Below are 17,032 nucleotides of genomic sequence, written 5' to 3'. Positions count from 1 at the left end.
ATACTGTTACTAACACTTTCGATATTTCGTGATCAAATGTTTGGAGGGGTCGGTGCCCCAAACAACCCTTTTTTCAGGAATATACTAAACCCGTATTCCCTCATTTTATGTCTACAATATCTGTGCACAACTTCATTCACTTTGGTTCACTTCTTCCTGCCTTTCGGGCGTCAACATTCAAAATTTTGGTTAGAGTTTTGCCTCCTAAAACCGTTTTTTTTTTTTTAGAAAATAAAAACCAGTATATGTTTATTTTTTGCCTATTGTCCATACACAAAGATTCGTTGCAATTCTTCATGTCCTTTACACACATCTGACATACTGTTAGTAGCAGTTTTTATGTTTCGTGATCAAGGGTTTGGAGTGGTCGGTGCCCCACCCAACCGTTTTCTCCCGAAAAATTCGAAAAACCGTATCCTCATTTTACGTCTGCTATATCTGTTCAAAATTTCATTCACTTCTTCTTGCCTTTGGGGCCTCAATTTTCAAAATTTTTGGTGGAGGATTTAGACCCTAAAAATATTTTACCTCAAAACATAAAAAACCCGTATTCGTTTATTTTTCCGTATTGTCCATATACAAAGTTATGTTGAAATTATTCATATCCTTTACATACATCTGTTATACTGCTTTTAGCACTTTTGATATTTCATCATCAAATGTTTGGAGGGACCGTGCCCGACCTAACCATCTTTTTTAGGAAAATACGAGACCGTATTCCTTCATTCTGTGTTTACAAAATCTGTGCAAAACTTCATTCAATGTGGTTCACTTTTTCTTGCCCTTCGGGCGTCAACTACCAAAATTTTGGGCTGGGTTCTTTTGAACCTAAAACCATTTTTCCGCAGAAAATAAAAACCAGTATTCCTTTATTGTTTGCGTATTGTAAATACAAAAAGTTTCGTTGCAATTCTTCATGTCCTTTACACACATCTGACATACTGATACGAGCACTTTTGATATTCGTGATCAAATTTTTGGAGGGGTTCGTGGCCCACCCAACCGTTTCCTACAGGAAAATACGAAACCCGTATCTTCATTTACGTATGAAACATCTGTGCACAATTTCATTTACTTCGGTTCACCTCTTCTTGCCTTCCGGGCGTCAACTCTCACATTTTTGTATGGGGGCTTTTTAACCCTAAAACCTTTTCTCCTGAGAACATAAAAACCCATATTCATTTTTGTTTTTGAGTATTGTCCATACACGAAGTTATGTTGCAATTTTTCATGTCCTTTACACACATCTGACATACTGTTACTAGCATTTTTGATTATTCGTGATCAAATGTTTGGAGGGGTCTGTGCCCCACCCAACCCTTTTCTCCAGGAAAATTCGAAACCCGTGTAATCATTACACGAGTTCAATATCTGTGCATAATTTTATTCACTTCGGTTCACTTCTTCTTGCCTTTCGGGAGTCAACTTTCAAAATTTTGAGTTTTGGCTCTTTCCTCCAAAAAACATTTTTCCGCAGAACATAGAAAACCCGTATTCGTTTATTTTTGGCGTATTGTTCATACACAAAGTTATGTTCCAATTCTTCATGTCCTTTATACACATCTGACATACTGTTACTAGCACTTTCTATATTTCGTGATCAAATGTTTGGAGGGGTCTGTGCCCCACCCAACACTCTTTTCCAGGAGTATACGAAAGCCGTATTCCCTTTATGTCTACAATATCTGCGCACAATTTCATTCACTTTGGTTCAATTCTTTTTGCCTTTCGGGTATCAACTTTCAAAATTTTGGGTGGAAGATTTTGCCCCGTAAAAGCATTTTTCCGCAGAGAAAAACAGTACGGTATTTGTTTATTTTTTGCGTATTGTCCAAACAGAAAGTTATGTTGCAATTCTTCATGTCCTTAACACACATCTGACATAGTGTTTCTAGCACTTTTGATTTTTCGTGATCAAAGGTTACAAGGATTCGGTGCCCCACCCAACCGTTTTCTGAAGGAAAATACGAAAAACCACATCCTCAGTTTACGTCTGCAATGTCTGTACACAATTTCATTCACTCCGGTTCACTTCTTCTTGCCTTTAGGGCGTCAACTTTCAAAATTTTAGTTGGGGTCTTTTTCCACCTAAAACTGTTTTTACGCAGAACATAAAAAATCCGTATTCGTTTATTCTTGGCGTATTATTCATACACAAAGTTATGTTCCAATTCTTCATGTGCTTTACACACATCTGACATACTGTTACTAGCACTTTTGATATTTCGTGATCAAAGGTTTAGAGGGTTCTTTGCCCCACCCAACCCTTTTTTCAGGATAATACGAAACCCAATTATCTCATTTTACGTCTACAATATCTGTGCACAATATGTTCACAAGGTTGCGTTATATAGAATAGATATATGTAACACAACGTTGTGAACACACTAACTTATGTAACTGGGATTGGATTTCAATGACACTTTTGTAAGGAAATAAATACTTTACTCATTTTCACATTTAATCTTTTTTTCTGCAATAAAATGATATACCTCACTCTTTCTGCAATATAATGGTAACCAACATTTGGAATATCTGTTGAGGCTTCCGAATATCCTATGCTTATTGCTTTGCTCTACAGTAACCCACATGCTTCATAGTGTTATTCGCGTTTTCTCGAAAGTAGCATAACTGAGGATTACCATTATCTTGCCCACGGGCGTCTCTGGCGGGGGGACGAGGAGGACGCGTTCCCCCAATATTTTGAAGTACAAAATATTCAATATTTTATTCTAATTCAATTTATTTACTTACGACAGAATAACCTACAAATAATAATAATTGTATTGATTTGGAATTTAATATTCAGGCTGTGAAACGATTATAACAGAGTTCTTGATATGTCTCAGGGGCTCCGTGAAGGTAAGCAGAAAGGTAACAAATGGAATCGAATATAACAAACAGGTTGGGCTAGGCACTACCATTTAAATCACTTCCTTTTATGTCCCCCCCAAATTTTACATGCCAGATACGCCAGTGATCTTGCTCCAAGGGGCTGAATTTTCAAAGATTGTCGAGCAACCATTTTTACCATCTTTGGACAACTTCAGATGGATTGACCCATGGGTGCCACTTATGCACAGATTCGCAGGACGAGATACACCACATTCTTGGGCTAGGCGACGATACTGCAGGTGGGACTTTTCGCGAATGATGCCAACACAGCAATGAATGTTGCTTCGTCCGTCGCTGTGCGAGGCCTCCCTGATTTTGGTTTGTTTTCCACCGACTCGGTTTCCTTAAATTTCGCTATAACTTTCCCTACTGCGCTATGGGAAATGGGCTCCCGTTCTGGGTGACGAGTGTTGAAATTGTCTGCGACCTGTCTGCTGCTGCGCTCTCCTGAGGTCAACACGATATCTATCCGCTCATCCCTTGTTAGTGCCATTCCGTGTTCGTCACCTGAAACAAAAGAAATTCGGTTAAAACTTTACAACGGTTGATCGTAGAGCCAAAACCATTTCACCACTGGCTTCCTGGGAAAATTCCAGTCCTACTTGATGTTTCACTCGATAGGGTTCCCATTTTTTTAAAAAAAAGTTCCTGACATTTCAAGATGGCGGATTTCAAGACGGCGGCCGATGGTGCCATTATGTCTCAAAAGATCCGCCCATCTGTTATCATAACTTTTCCTTTTTTCCCAATTCTGAACAGTTTGGATGTTATTTAGGTGTTTCCACACTTTTGGACCACCCTGTAGTATTAAATTTCTAAAATTCTATCTTGCGAGCCATCTAGTGACTGAGGCATGAACTACTGCTAATTTGGAATAATTTGACGATTTTTTCTTATTTTCGCACTTGATTACGAAAGTGTTTATTGCGAAAATTCGACTTTTCGTAAATCTAGGACTCTTTTCGTGAGTTTGTGTAGAAAAAAGCCCTAGATTGATCTATTTAAGTAAGTTGAGGGCTTTTGGTATATCAAAACTTTTGTCTGTCATTTGCCCTTAAAACTCTTAAGCAAATTCTAATGATTATACACTGTTAGGTTGGGAACCGCTGTTATGCTGTGAATTGGTAAAGTATATGCCCCTTGTTCTTACAGTTTTAAAAGTATTATGAATAATAAGTCAGGTTAAGGCAACGTTTGGTTTTTAATAGCTTTTTTCAACCAAAATAAATAATTACAAATTTCTTGTATGTATTTCCAGGTAACATTATGATACGACGGAAACGAAACTAATTTGTTTCTTTTTTTTTAAGTTGTCGCCAAAATATGCCTAATAAAACAATGCAATACAACAATTAATTATTCAAAGTATTTGTGAATACTGTTTCCACCTTTCATTCATGCCAACGTTCGTTTTCTTATCAGCATCGTCCCATCTTCTGCTTCAAATTCTCTTCAAAACATTTCTTCACGTTTTAAAATTAGATTACTTCTTCATTGCCTGGGCTCTCACAAGCGTTTACAATGGTTGTTAAACAACATATTCACAATCTATATATATAAAAGAGAACGCACAAATCCTTTGTTACCTCATCACGCTAATACGGCTGAACCAATTTCTTTTATTTTTGGGGGGTTATTAGGATTTGGACCCTAGATGGTTTTTATCATATCACTTTAATTTTTAATTACCAGTGTCTTGAGATAATTGACCATTCAAGTGTCCATAACGTACAAATCCTTTGTTAGTTCATCATAGGTAAAAATAAACGTATTTATATGCAACCCGCATGACCGTGTAACTCGGCGGGTTAACATAAATGACAGGCGATATAATGTTAACATTTACTGCAATCTACTATGGTTTTTATCATATCACTTGAAAGCGAAAACTTCCGGGGTGACCGCAGCGAAGCGGGGCGGGTTAACATAAATGACAGGCGATATAATGTTAACATTTACTGCAATCTTCTATGGTTTTTATCATATCACTTGAAAGCGAAAAAGTAAAAATTATCTAAGTAACAAAGTTTATTGCGTTCCGGGGTGACCGCAGCGAAGCGGGGTGAACGCTGCTAGTCTTATATATAAAAGAGAACGCACAAATCCTTTGTTACCTCATCACGCTAATACGGCTGAACCAATTTCTTTTATTTTTGGGGGGTTATTAGGATTTGGACCCTAGATGGTTTTTATCATATCACTTTAATTTTTAATTACCAGTGTCTTGAGATAATTGACCATTCAAGTGTCCATAACGTACAAATCCTTTGTTAGTTCATCATAGGTATAAAAATAAACGTATTTATATGCAACCCGCATGACCGTGTCACTCGGCGGGTTAACATAAATGACAGGCGATATAATGTTAACATTTACTGCAATCTACTATGGTTTTTATCATATCACTTGAAAGCGAAAAAGTAAAAATTATCTAAGTAACAAAGTTTATTGCGTTCCGGGGTGACCGCAGCGAAGCGGGGCGGGTTAACATAAATGACAGGCGATATAATGTTAACATTTACTGCAATCTTCTATGGTTTTTATCATATCACTTGAAAGCGAAAAAGTAAAAATTATCTAAGTAACAAAGTTTATTGCGTTCCGGGGTGACCGCAGCGAAGCGGGGTGAACGCTGCTAGTATAATATAATATTTAAATACAATAAATGAAATAGAAGCTTACATACTCCTTCACATACACAGTAGTAGTACAACTAAAAATAATACAATGCATAACATCCACGTGTGATTGCCAATTCATGAAGTCAGTAATAGTTGAATTCATTTCTGATGAACCTAATTCAATAATTTCAAAGACGATGCCTGATATTCTCCACTTCATTAGTTAATAGCTTCCCCAGCAGACCATCATATTATTTTAATATTGCAGGTAAACCGAAATGATATCAGGTAGGTTAGTTTGAGATATATTTTTCCTTCCAAACTTCCTTTTATGTGCCAAGGCTCGGCAACTACATTTGAAATTTTTCTTCTTCTTCTTCTTTTTTAATTTCCAAAACCAGTTTTAAGTGCAATAAGGATTCGAAATATCAGGGAAATCAACTCGTCCTCAGTGTCGGCGTTGCTGTTAGGTAGCCAAAAGCGTTCCCTGTTGTAGGCGTCTGTAGTTTGAGTAGAGGCCCTAAATATAATCGCAGAATTCCCTTTAACTACCGTTGAAGCTGCAGCACAATTTTTTCCACCAAGGTCTCTTTGGCGGTTCTGACTTCGGTAACTCGTCTGTGCTGTCGTTGAGAAAGATTCGCTCCAACTCGGACTCTGATATGTCCTGAAGGATGTCATGCTCGGATAATTCACTTCGAACATCGTGTTCGCCGTTGAAGCAGCAACACAACAACTTTTTCCACCAAGATCTTTTTGGCGTTTTTGAATCTGCTAAACTAGCTGTGCTGCCATTGAGAAAGATTCGCTCCAACTCAGACTCTGATATGTCTTCAAGGACGTAATGGTCAGATAATTCGCTTCGAGCATCATCATCAGATGCGAGTGTGGTGCAAGAATTGTGCGTATGCATACAGGTACCTTTAAACAACTCTTCTTGCAGATCGAATATAGTAAGTTCTTCCTCTTTTTCTGAATTAAGGTTACAAGAGAGATTTGATGAATCATTGCTTTCGCTGTCGAGGGAATTCAGGTATTCTTCTAATGCTTGTATTTGAAGTGAGGGGTCCTTATGAATCTCTCTAAACCGGCGGAGATCAGTTCTTACACTCACGTAAGGAAGCAGTCCTTTCAGACGCCTTTCTTCAAGAGAATACCAAAAGACAGCAAATCCTTGTAAAGTGTAAATAACAGCTGTTCTTACAACCTCTTCATCAAATCTATATGTATATACAAGATTTCCATTGGTATCACGACTCTGGTACTCTCGACACCTTCGCTCGCAACTTATTGTAGACAATGGATCATCTATAAAGGGGAACTTCTGCTCATATTTCTGAAGGAAAGAGGTATTTTCCCATTTTTCCCACTTTCCACAAGATGTCTTGTTTTTGCGCTTAAAGGGCATTTTGTATCAAGAGCAAAGGATCAACACGTGTAATCTTCAAATCCTTGTTCACCGCACTGAATTTCCCAGCTCTTAGTAACGATAACAGTGAGTTCAAGAACAGAAGCTTTTAATTCTATTAACAATGATTTACAATAATTTATATTACGCATAATATAGAGAATAAACTAACAATATTGACTTACTTACGTCACAAATAATTAACAATAACTATCAATAGTAATTTACTTACATTACGAAATATAGCTGGGCAAGCGAAGGGGGTTAGAAGCTCCGCAGGGCTCGTTTTGTTCCACCTTGACCCCATGATAATACGTCACACTCGGGTGGTAAAACTTGAATGGAAATCTAACCTCACCTGTTTCCTTGTGACCAACTTCAAACAGTTGCGTAGATAGCGCGTGAAAAAAAAAAGTTCCGAGGCATATTTGGGGATCCCAAGCGTTTCAGGTATCCTCTGATCTTATTGGTCGATACAGATAGGACATAAAGAGTCATGACTAGAGAACGGATTTTAAGGCGCAACACCTTTACTAAAAATGTAGTTGTTAAACAAACAAAGTTCAAAATATGTATTTTCGGGCATAAAACGAACTGAAGTGAACGCACTTTGTTGCACCTTTTACGCGAATGTTGTACCTTTTTTTTTTTTTTTTTTTTGCTAAGTTAAGAGAATTTCCCTTTTGTATACACTTCTTTTAGCCTTCAGCACCTTTATTGTCCCTTTTTTACTATTTAAAAGTAATTGGACAGAACAATATGTTTTATTTTCAATCTGGTTTACACATAATATTCCATAAATTTAGACGCAATCTTGACGGATTTGCTAGGGACACATTTGAACTGAATTTACAAAACAATCCGGACATAGAAACCTTTGCAACGTCAACTGAACTTCTCGTCCATGTGCTTACAAGATATGCACCACTGGTTTCCGTTGATTTCCAGCGAAGGTTCTCCACATACAAGGATCTCCTGAGCTCCAAGAGACAAAAACTAACATTCGAAAACATAGAAATGTTGTGCATAATTAAGTATAACCAGTTTCTGAAAACCCAGCAGCATGTAACGGTTTCTCAAGCCACAGTATTGCTAAATTAATGTTTTTTTAAACATTGAGTTGGTTTTAACCACAATTTTATTATAAGAATGTTGAATATTGTACACGTTTGAGATTAAATAAAATAATGTTGCAATTTATGTCAAATGTTTAAAGCCAAGGTTTTAACAATATTTGCTGGTGCAATGAATAAAGAATGTTCACGTAACTGTATACTATAGCCAGGGGCGTCATTTCAGACTTCGCTTGAGGGGGGCAAGAGCACCACCGACATAGACTTTCACGTTTTGTATTAGTATATTACTAGACAATCTATTAAAGTATATGTAATCCGCAAACACTTGGGGGGGCAATTGCCCCCTCCTGCCCTCCCTAAATGACGCCCCTGACTATAGCACTTAATAAAGTTTTCCTATTAGCACCCTTTTTGCATCTTTTTGAATGATTTTTCAGCACCTATTATTCCCTTTTTCCTACCACATTTTTGCACCTTAAAATCCGGTCCCTAGTCATGACATACATATAGCAGAAAGCAAACTCCAGCTGCTGTCGGTTCTCGTAGCCAAGCGTGCTAGTAACCGTGGTAGTGATGAAAGTCTCATTTGGCGTGCGTTCAAACCCGACCAAAAGAAAGTTTATTTTTTTTTTTTTCAAATTTTCATAACACTTTCCTCTTTAAAATAAAAATGCAGTTTTACTATACGGATCCATAGTATAAGTAGTAGTAGTAGTAGTAAAAGTAGTAGTAGCCTAGTAGTAGTAGTAAAAGTAGGAGTAGGAATAGTAGTAGGAACCAGGGGGTGCTCTTAACCTTTGTCCCGAACCTTTACTTTCACACTCTCTTCACAGTGACGTCACCAGCGAGGAATTTAGAGCTTGTCGTCTGCTTGGCGCGCGAAGATTTGCTAGTAAGACCACAAACAATTCTTTATTTATGTTGGGTTTTTGCTATGTTGAATTGTGTTGGTTTCTTTTCTAGTGGTGTACGTGGACGAATATTATTTAATAGAGAAAAGGTCTATATCTCGGAAGGTTTCCTTAAGTGGGCTTGGCTGTACAGACATGCAATATTGCATGATAGTGTTAACTTAAGTACGTGTGTACATATGTATTTTTACGTGTATTTGTCTTTCATCTCCAAGTGTTCCACATTATAGAATTAGGGATGTACCGATATATCGGTATCGGTAATATCAGCAATTTTTGGGAGTATCGGTATCGGCATTGGCAAATAAACACCGATATTTACCGATACATTTTTCAAACTATTTTCAGTTTGTTTAAGCTGGATCGCTAGTCACATTTAGGGTAAAACTTTCTCACTAGATGGCAGGGCACATTGCGACACATGCGACGTTGCCACATGAGTTACGAATAGAAAAGTGTTTAGAGACGATCACATTTTATACATGCACAGCTGAAGATTATAAGAGTTCCAAATAAGAACACTTTTACGAGTATCCAGAAACATCTGCAGGATTTTTCCAAGGGCGGGGAAGGGGCAAAAGCCAGACATACATTGATATGCATAACGCGTAATGCAAAACAATTATTATTGAAGCATTTGCATAACTTTGTGGACTACATTAAATTGGCCTATGTTAAATATTCTAATGGATGTAACCAAATATAATATGCCTTCACGTGTGTTTCTGGATAAAAACGTTTCGAAACAACTAAACACCTTTCGAAAATGCAGGGTAAAGCCATTGTCCCCTTGCCTCCGCTGCCCATGGCCTTATCGTTGATAGAGCATATTGCTTTGCTCAATTGTGACATTCACCTAGGAACCGGTTGTTAAAATTGTATCTCCACTTTCATATCCAATACTTACGGAAACAACAATTTTCTAGTTTTATGATGTGTCAAAAACCTTTAAAACTTTTTCTTTTAACATTGAGCGAGTATGAAACACATGAATTTAATTTTTCTATACAATCCACTCTACGCTTAATATAAGTTCTCCATTATTTACAAGTATATCCCAATGCCTCTGCAGAACTTTTTTTTTTATTATTGGCTACGTAACCAGTCATATACCATTTGTTGTACCTCTTCATCAGATTGCAACTTATTTCCCTTTAGTGCCTTTAAGAGATACAAATATGTGAAAACCACTGAGGCGAGATTCGGTATGCAAGGAGGATGAAACAAAGATTTCCAATGATCGCAGCCATTGCACAGGCAGTAATATGAGTCCGAGTATTGTTATGTTGTAGAGGAAATTTGTTTTCAGAATTCCGTGTTACTTCGTATAGTAGATTTACGATATTTTGGAGATCGGAATACAAGCTATTATTGACTATGAGTTCCGTAGGCTCTAATGCTCCAAAATGACCCCCTTTTGGTCCCAGAAGAAAGTACTAACTTCCTTGTAGATGATTGTGTCCGATAATGGATACTGCCTCTATTGCACGCTCGCTTTCTTACTTTAGAAATGGGCCCGTGGTGGTTCAGCGGTAGAGCGTTCACCTCTGGTACTTGGGGCCCTGGTTCGATCCCAGCTCGCGACAAGTAAATTTTGTGGTGGAAAAACATAGATTGCGTGGGTTTTCTCGGGGTTCTCTCATTTCCTCCCACATTCTTCATTCCACCATATCATTTATTTCTCATAATCACCGTTTCCTTTAGCCTAACCGGCATAATCGTGGGACGTAAAACTTAAAAATTTCATATTTTATTTCCGGAATGTAATAGCGCACCCATATTTCATTTCAAATAACGAATCTCTTCTGAAAGTTTGCGGAGTGGCAAAATCTCGTCACACATCAACACATCCTGCTTCAGTTCGTCTATCAGCTGGCATGATACCATCCTGGCGCACACATTCCGAAATCTGAGCACAGCGTGGAAAATGTTATAGATTGAACCGTGACTTATGCCAGTGATTGTAGCTGTTTCATCCAGTCACTCTGCATTGCCCCCTCTCACAATTACATAGAGCAAAGACGATAAGTAATAACAAGCAATTATTTGTTGGTATAGATTCAGCGCCCCAAGCATAGGCTCTATCAGCGCTCCTTATTCTTATGTTGAAACCGCAAGTTGTACACGTATCACTTACGGCCAGAATATTGGATCAATAAGAGCTAGACATAGAGCACTCACTTCTGGTGGGTGAGATTTTTGGCTGGATCCCAGCTCGTACCAAGTTTGGCTTGTAGTGGACAACGGACAAACCATATGTGTGTGTTTCTTCCGGGTCCCTCCCTTTTTTAAATTCAACTATTTCATTCATTATCGTCATCATCACCTTTCCTTCGGAACACAATGATAGGACGTTACAAAAAAAAACAAAAAAACATTCATGTCTCTCGGTTATGCCATGTAGGCTAAACGAGACGGTGATGATAAGAATGAATGAAATGGCAGAATGAGGAAAAGTAGAAGCACACGGGAAACCTCGAGAAAACCCCCACACACATGGTGTTTGCCCACGATAAAGCCCACCTGGCAAAGCTGAGATCGAACCCAGTGACCCCACATACAAGATGTCAATCCTCTACCACGGAGCCACTGCAGCTCCGGAGTAGAAAAAGCATTTCTACATGAGTGGTTGCGTTTCTCAACTGAAGATACATACTTTCTTTACATTATAGGAAAAAAAATCAAGCTTTACGGTTTTATGAATTTTTTAAATACTAACTAGGGAAGGTCGCGGGATATTACTCCGACATCGTATCGATATTATGCTCAGTCGACGCCTTTTTGCATATGAAACAATTAGGCAACCGGAGAAATCCTCGATCGCAAGCGTGTTCGAATAATGAGCGTTAAAAGTTCAAAATTGAACAGATTTTGCAGAAAGTTTGAAGAACCATTTCTTGAGATAGACGCTTCAGTTTTGGCAACAGGGAGTTCTCCTGGATGCCCAACTCAGTAGTAAGATCAAACCTTACGCATTTTGCAAGATGAGGGCAATTATTTGGAAGGGTATGAGGGGTAATGGCGTCTTACACCTTGCAAATTGCCCCCCATTTGGCATACTGGGTCAATAAGCTAATGAAATGTATTTGATATCCCTATTCGATGGTATTGTTATTCAAATATCACTTTCTGTGTAGCCTCCTTCATATTGAACCAAAGCATTTGTCTTGAAAACGCTTTGCAAAGCGTGCAAAATTCAATGAAAACGTCGTGGTATTCACAATTAAACTTGTGATGATCTATATTATAGTGTTCTTCCCAGCCCCGTATCCATGGGAGGTCTAGGGGGCCGGACTCCCCTTAAATTTTTACTGCCGCCCTTAAATTTTCACGGTAGGCTTGCAAATGAACAATAATATGGTGATGAACTATAATATGGTTGGATCGACCCCCCCCTTTCCCAAAATTTTTGGGCTGGCTACAGGCCTGATTCTTCCCCTTCTGTAGCTAGGAGTGAGACCAATATTTTCTCAAAAAGCTCTGTCACCAATGTGTTGTTTTGTCCGGATCAGTTGTTTAGCAAAAATTTTGCACTGGGCCAGACTAAAATATAGTATCATATGTGGAAAACGAAAATCATGTTATTGTTAAAATGAAGTTAAATCAAATAAATTATCTACTAAGGCTGGCATTGAGGGTGAATACGAATATTAATTTATACCACCGGTATTTTATTTATGAGTTAGACCCTAATTGTACGGAAATGCGATCCAAACAGCTCGCGCAGCGCCAGACAGGCCTGCAGCGGAACTCCTGAGCGGTACTTCGAACCCTGTCGGACTATGCTTATGCATGGCAGAATACGGTGTTCTAATACATCATCGCCAGCCATGCACTTAGTTTTCAGCGAATTGGAATGTCGATTGTGGGGAAATATTGGTCAAACTCCAGGAAATATTCTAAGATATTCAATTGACCGAAAAATTTAAAGAAAGAAAAAAGTGGTTAGCGGGAATGGGCGCTCAAAGTTGTGAACCAGGTGACTTTTATTCTCGAGAAAACCGCTGTTTTCATACATCAACGCTAGCCGATTTTTTGTTTCTCGCGGAATACCGTAAAATATTGCCTGAAGTTTGGCCACTACTTTCAAATAATCGCCATTGAAATCCGTTGAAAATTATAAAAAATGGCTATGGATGAGATATTGAAACACCGTCTTCCATAAGGCGCGCCATACACTATAGGATAGATCCTAGGAAATCTCTTACGATTTGTCCTAGAGTCAAAATCTCAACGTGTATGGCATCAGATCGCATGTCATTTCCTGTGTTCTGAACGATCCTATGAGATTTCTCTTGTTTAGAGCACGCTCTATTTCAGAAAGAAAATTCGTAAGATTTCGATTTAAGCGACATCAGGTGAGAGAAAGTGAAAACAAAACAAGTGAAAACACAACTGATGAGGTATCTTTTGATCGTTCAGGTTTACTTTAGGTGTACCACTCGAAATAATTGTTGAAAAATTATAAAAAGAAAATATATTTATCACTGTTTCCTAAATGATTTGCGTTGACCGACATGAAAATTATTCACATAGCATAGATATAATCCCTCAAGGGAACCATCAAAAGCAATTGTTGATAAACTACAATTCTTTTACGATTTGCATACAAATACGGGGTCCGGATATATAGTATAAAAACTCTAGTGCTAAAAACGCAAACCAAGTTGTGCTAGGTGGCCTCTGGAAAATACGAATGCTATCCAACCCGAGTCAGGGCATGGCGAGGCCGGTCAGTCAAGGGATGCGAGCGAAGGAATCAGGCGCGTCAGTGAATGTAATGAAAACGAGCGGGTTTCGGCGATGATACGAGTTTGGATAGCAATTGTCAAGGAATCGTGGTAGTAGTGCTCCACTTGTAAACATAAACTATAGCTTCTGAAAACTATACAGAAATAAACTGGTGGTGGAAAATAGTATCACCGGTCATCTTTCATATGCACTCACTTAGGTAATGTTTCGCAGAAGGTGTCCAGAAGTAGGCAAAACACAAAATTTACAGGAGAAATGGAAGATGCAAGTACTTAGACCTAACACAACCTAACCAAATCTAACCTAATGAAATTAACTAACTTAAACTAACCTAATATTAATAGAAGTAAGCGAAATTCTATCACTTTTTGAAAATTAGCTGGAGCCATACACTAATATAATCTAACGTAACATAACCGTAACTAACCTGAACCAGCCTAAACTAAACTAATGTAAATAGAAACTACCGAAATTGTAACATTTCGTAGAAAAATTAGCTGGACCTTTTCTGCTAAACATTGTCTCTCACCTATTTTATCCGTCGTTAAAACATTTATAATGATTTTACACTAGTAACCCTACAGTTGTAAACATAAAATGTATTTAATTACTTTGTATTTAATTCTGTTGTTTGCAGAAATTTGATCCTTATAAATATGTCTATTCATGCAAAGTATTAAATCTTATTTGTAAATCTTCTAAATTTTATTTGTAGATGTGGTGCGTCAAAAGTATACCAGCACCCTTCTGACATTTTTTTAGAGGTATCCCATATAACAATATAGCGCCTATTATTAATATCAGTGGAATGTGCAGTATGGTTAGCATAGTAATTCTTCAACTTTGTACTTTTATTAAATAGAACTATTTCACAATGTTGATAAACGTCATTCGGTCAGACAGGAAAACTCTTCACGTGTATGAAAAAAAAGGTAGGATTTCCTACAAGATATGTCATAACATTTTTCCGAAGATAAATCCTAAGATATTTCCTAGGATTGATCTCGTTGTGTATAGCGCGCCTAATGAATACCATCATGTCCAATTGTTTTCTAGGGGTACTCCTGTTTCCTCCCTTCTTCTCATTCCATCAATTCTTCCATCACCATTCACTTGCCTTAATCATCGTTTTTCTTAGCCTAAAAAGTATAATTATCGGATGTTAAACTGAAATATTTCATTTTCTCCACAATGCACAGAGGCCGGCTGGGTTGTAAGTCCCGTTCAAGTTAATTCCGCGACAAAGCGTCTCGGAGACAAATGTCATAGTTTAATGTTTAGGTGGCTACACAGAAAAGTGACATTTGAATGACAATACAGTTGGTGGAAAATACATTTTATTAGCCTATTGACCCAGTGTGCCAAACAGGATGCAATTTGCAAGTTGTAAGACGCCATTAGCCATCAATCCTTCCTCAATAAGTTCCCTTATCGTGCAAAATACGTACGTTTTGACCTCACCATTTTGTCAAGCACCCAAGAAAACACCCCAGCACCAAAACTGAAGCATGTATATCAAAAAGCGTGGATACTTCAAACCTTTTTCAAAATCTGTTCAATTTTGAACTTTCAACGCTCATAATTCGAACAAGCTTGCTCTGGAGGATTTCTCCGGTTGCCTAATTGTTTCATATGTAAAAAGGAGTCAACTGAGCATAGTGTCAGTATGAAGCCAGAGTAACACCCAACGATCTTCCCTAGTAAGTGAAATTAATTAGTATTTTTCACTAATGAGTTCAGGCAACTATTCGTGTATTCGTGAAAGCTCAAAAACATATATAAATTATTTTCAAGAATATATAATATTTTACCTAAGCAAAATGAGTTTCAGCAAAAAGAAAGAAAGAAAGAAAATGAAAGAAGAAAACAGAAAGAACACACACTACATACTTAACGTTCAAAATGATCGTCAAAATAAACTACCTTTGTATTACACGTGTGCATAATATTTACGTGGAAACAAACAGTTAAAAATTGAAAAGCGCTTAGCTGTTTCTTCAAATTATTCTCCCTTTCTCTTCACTTCCCTTGGCTCTTCGATCTTTTACTTTGAGTTGGATTCTTCTTTTTTGTATATGATTTCTTCCGTATCCCCATTTTCCACTTTTATTATTTATAATAGTTTTGTCACAGTTCACAGGTTCCGCCTCTGGACTTGAAACGCTAACAAGGAATTGCCCTACTAGTGTGACTGCAGCAGTAGACATGCAAGTTTGGCAACGAAGCATTGTGGCGTCCTGCGCAAGCATGAGATTCAGCCGCTAAAACTATTTCCGTAAACATAGAATTATATTTGGATAAAATGTAAAACATAACACGAAAAATGGTCATATAATATCCATATTCCGTAACGAGACAACTACTTATAAAATAATTTATGCTTGTAAGTAAAAGTTTCATAAAATTGAGCACCGGAGTAGCAAAATCTAACAGTAAGCACCATCTTGTGTACTCATCTTAAAACTCGTCAAGTTTTCCTCTTATATGTTACATTTTTAGATAACAGAATACATAATTACAGGAAATAGTATCTTATGTTGTAGCTGACGCGTAACTCTATTTTATAGTGCAATATTTATAATATGTGTCATTTCTTTACGAGTTGGTTAAGGCAATGAACTAATGCTTATACTGACTTCCGGGTAGTGATCCACCTTAATAATAATAATAAGACTATTCCAGCATAAAAGTTATCAATTGCATCACACTGGCAACAAGCTACGCATATTTTAACTTCATAAAAATTCGTTTCTCACGATTTTCTGGAAAACTACGTATGATATCTTCATTCTGTCAAGTTGTTTATCTCAGTGTGATATATGTATTACCTCTGGACAATATCACAGTAAAACAAAAATTAAACATTAGGAGTGCATCGTACTTTTGGACTACATCTCATTAACCATGGGAAGATATCATACATGTAAGTTTCAGCTTAACTTGCATCATACATTCTTAGGATTACAAAAAGAAAATTTGTTCGTTTGCATTTGAACAAAGTCCTTAGAATTACAAAAAGAAAAAATAATTTTTCTGAAATCCGGAATTTTTCCGAATTCCGGAATTTTTCCGAAATCCGGAATTTTTCTGAATTCCGGAATTTTTTCCGAAATCCGGATTTTTTCCGAATTCCGGATTTTTTCCGAATTCCGGAATTTTTCTGAATTCCGGAATTTTTCCGAAATCCGGAATTTTTCCGAATTCCGGAATTTTCCGATTTTACTTTCCGGATTCCGGAAAGTAAAAATTCCGGAATTGGCCATCCCTAGTCCTGGGGGTCCGGACCCCCGAAATTTCGACTTGTGTGTAAATTTAGCCTAATTTTAGGCTAAATTGTAATATAAAATACCCTCGTATTCAGTTTGGACC

The sequence above is a fragment of the Thermobia domestica genome, chromosome 3, assembly GCF_964235325.1.
Source record: "Thermobia domestica chromosome 3, izTheDome1.hap1.1, whole genome shotgun sequence".
NCBI lineage: Eukaryota > Metazoa > Arthropoda > Insecta > Zygentoma > Lepismatidae > Thermobia > Thermobia domestica.
The sequence above is the reverse complement of the archived record's forward strand: the minus strand, read 5'-3'. Positions refer to the sequence as shown.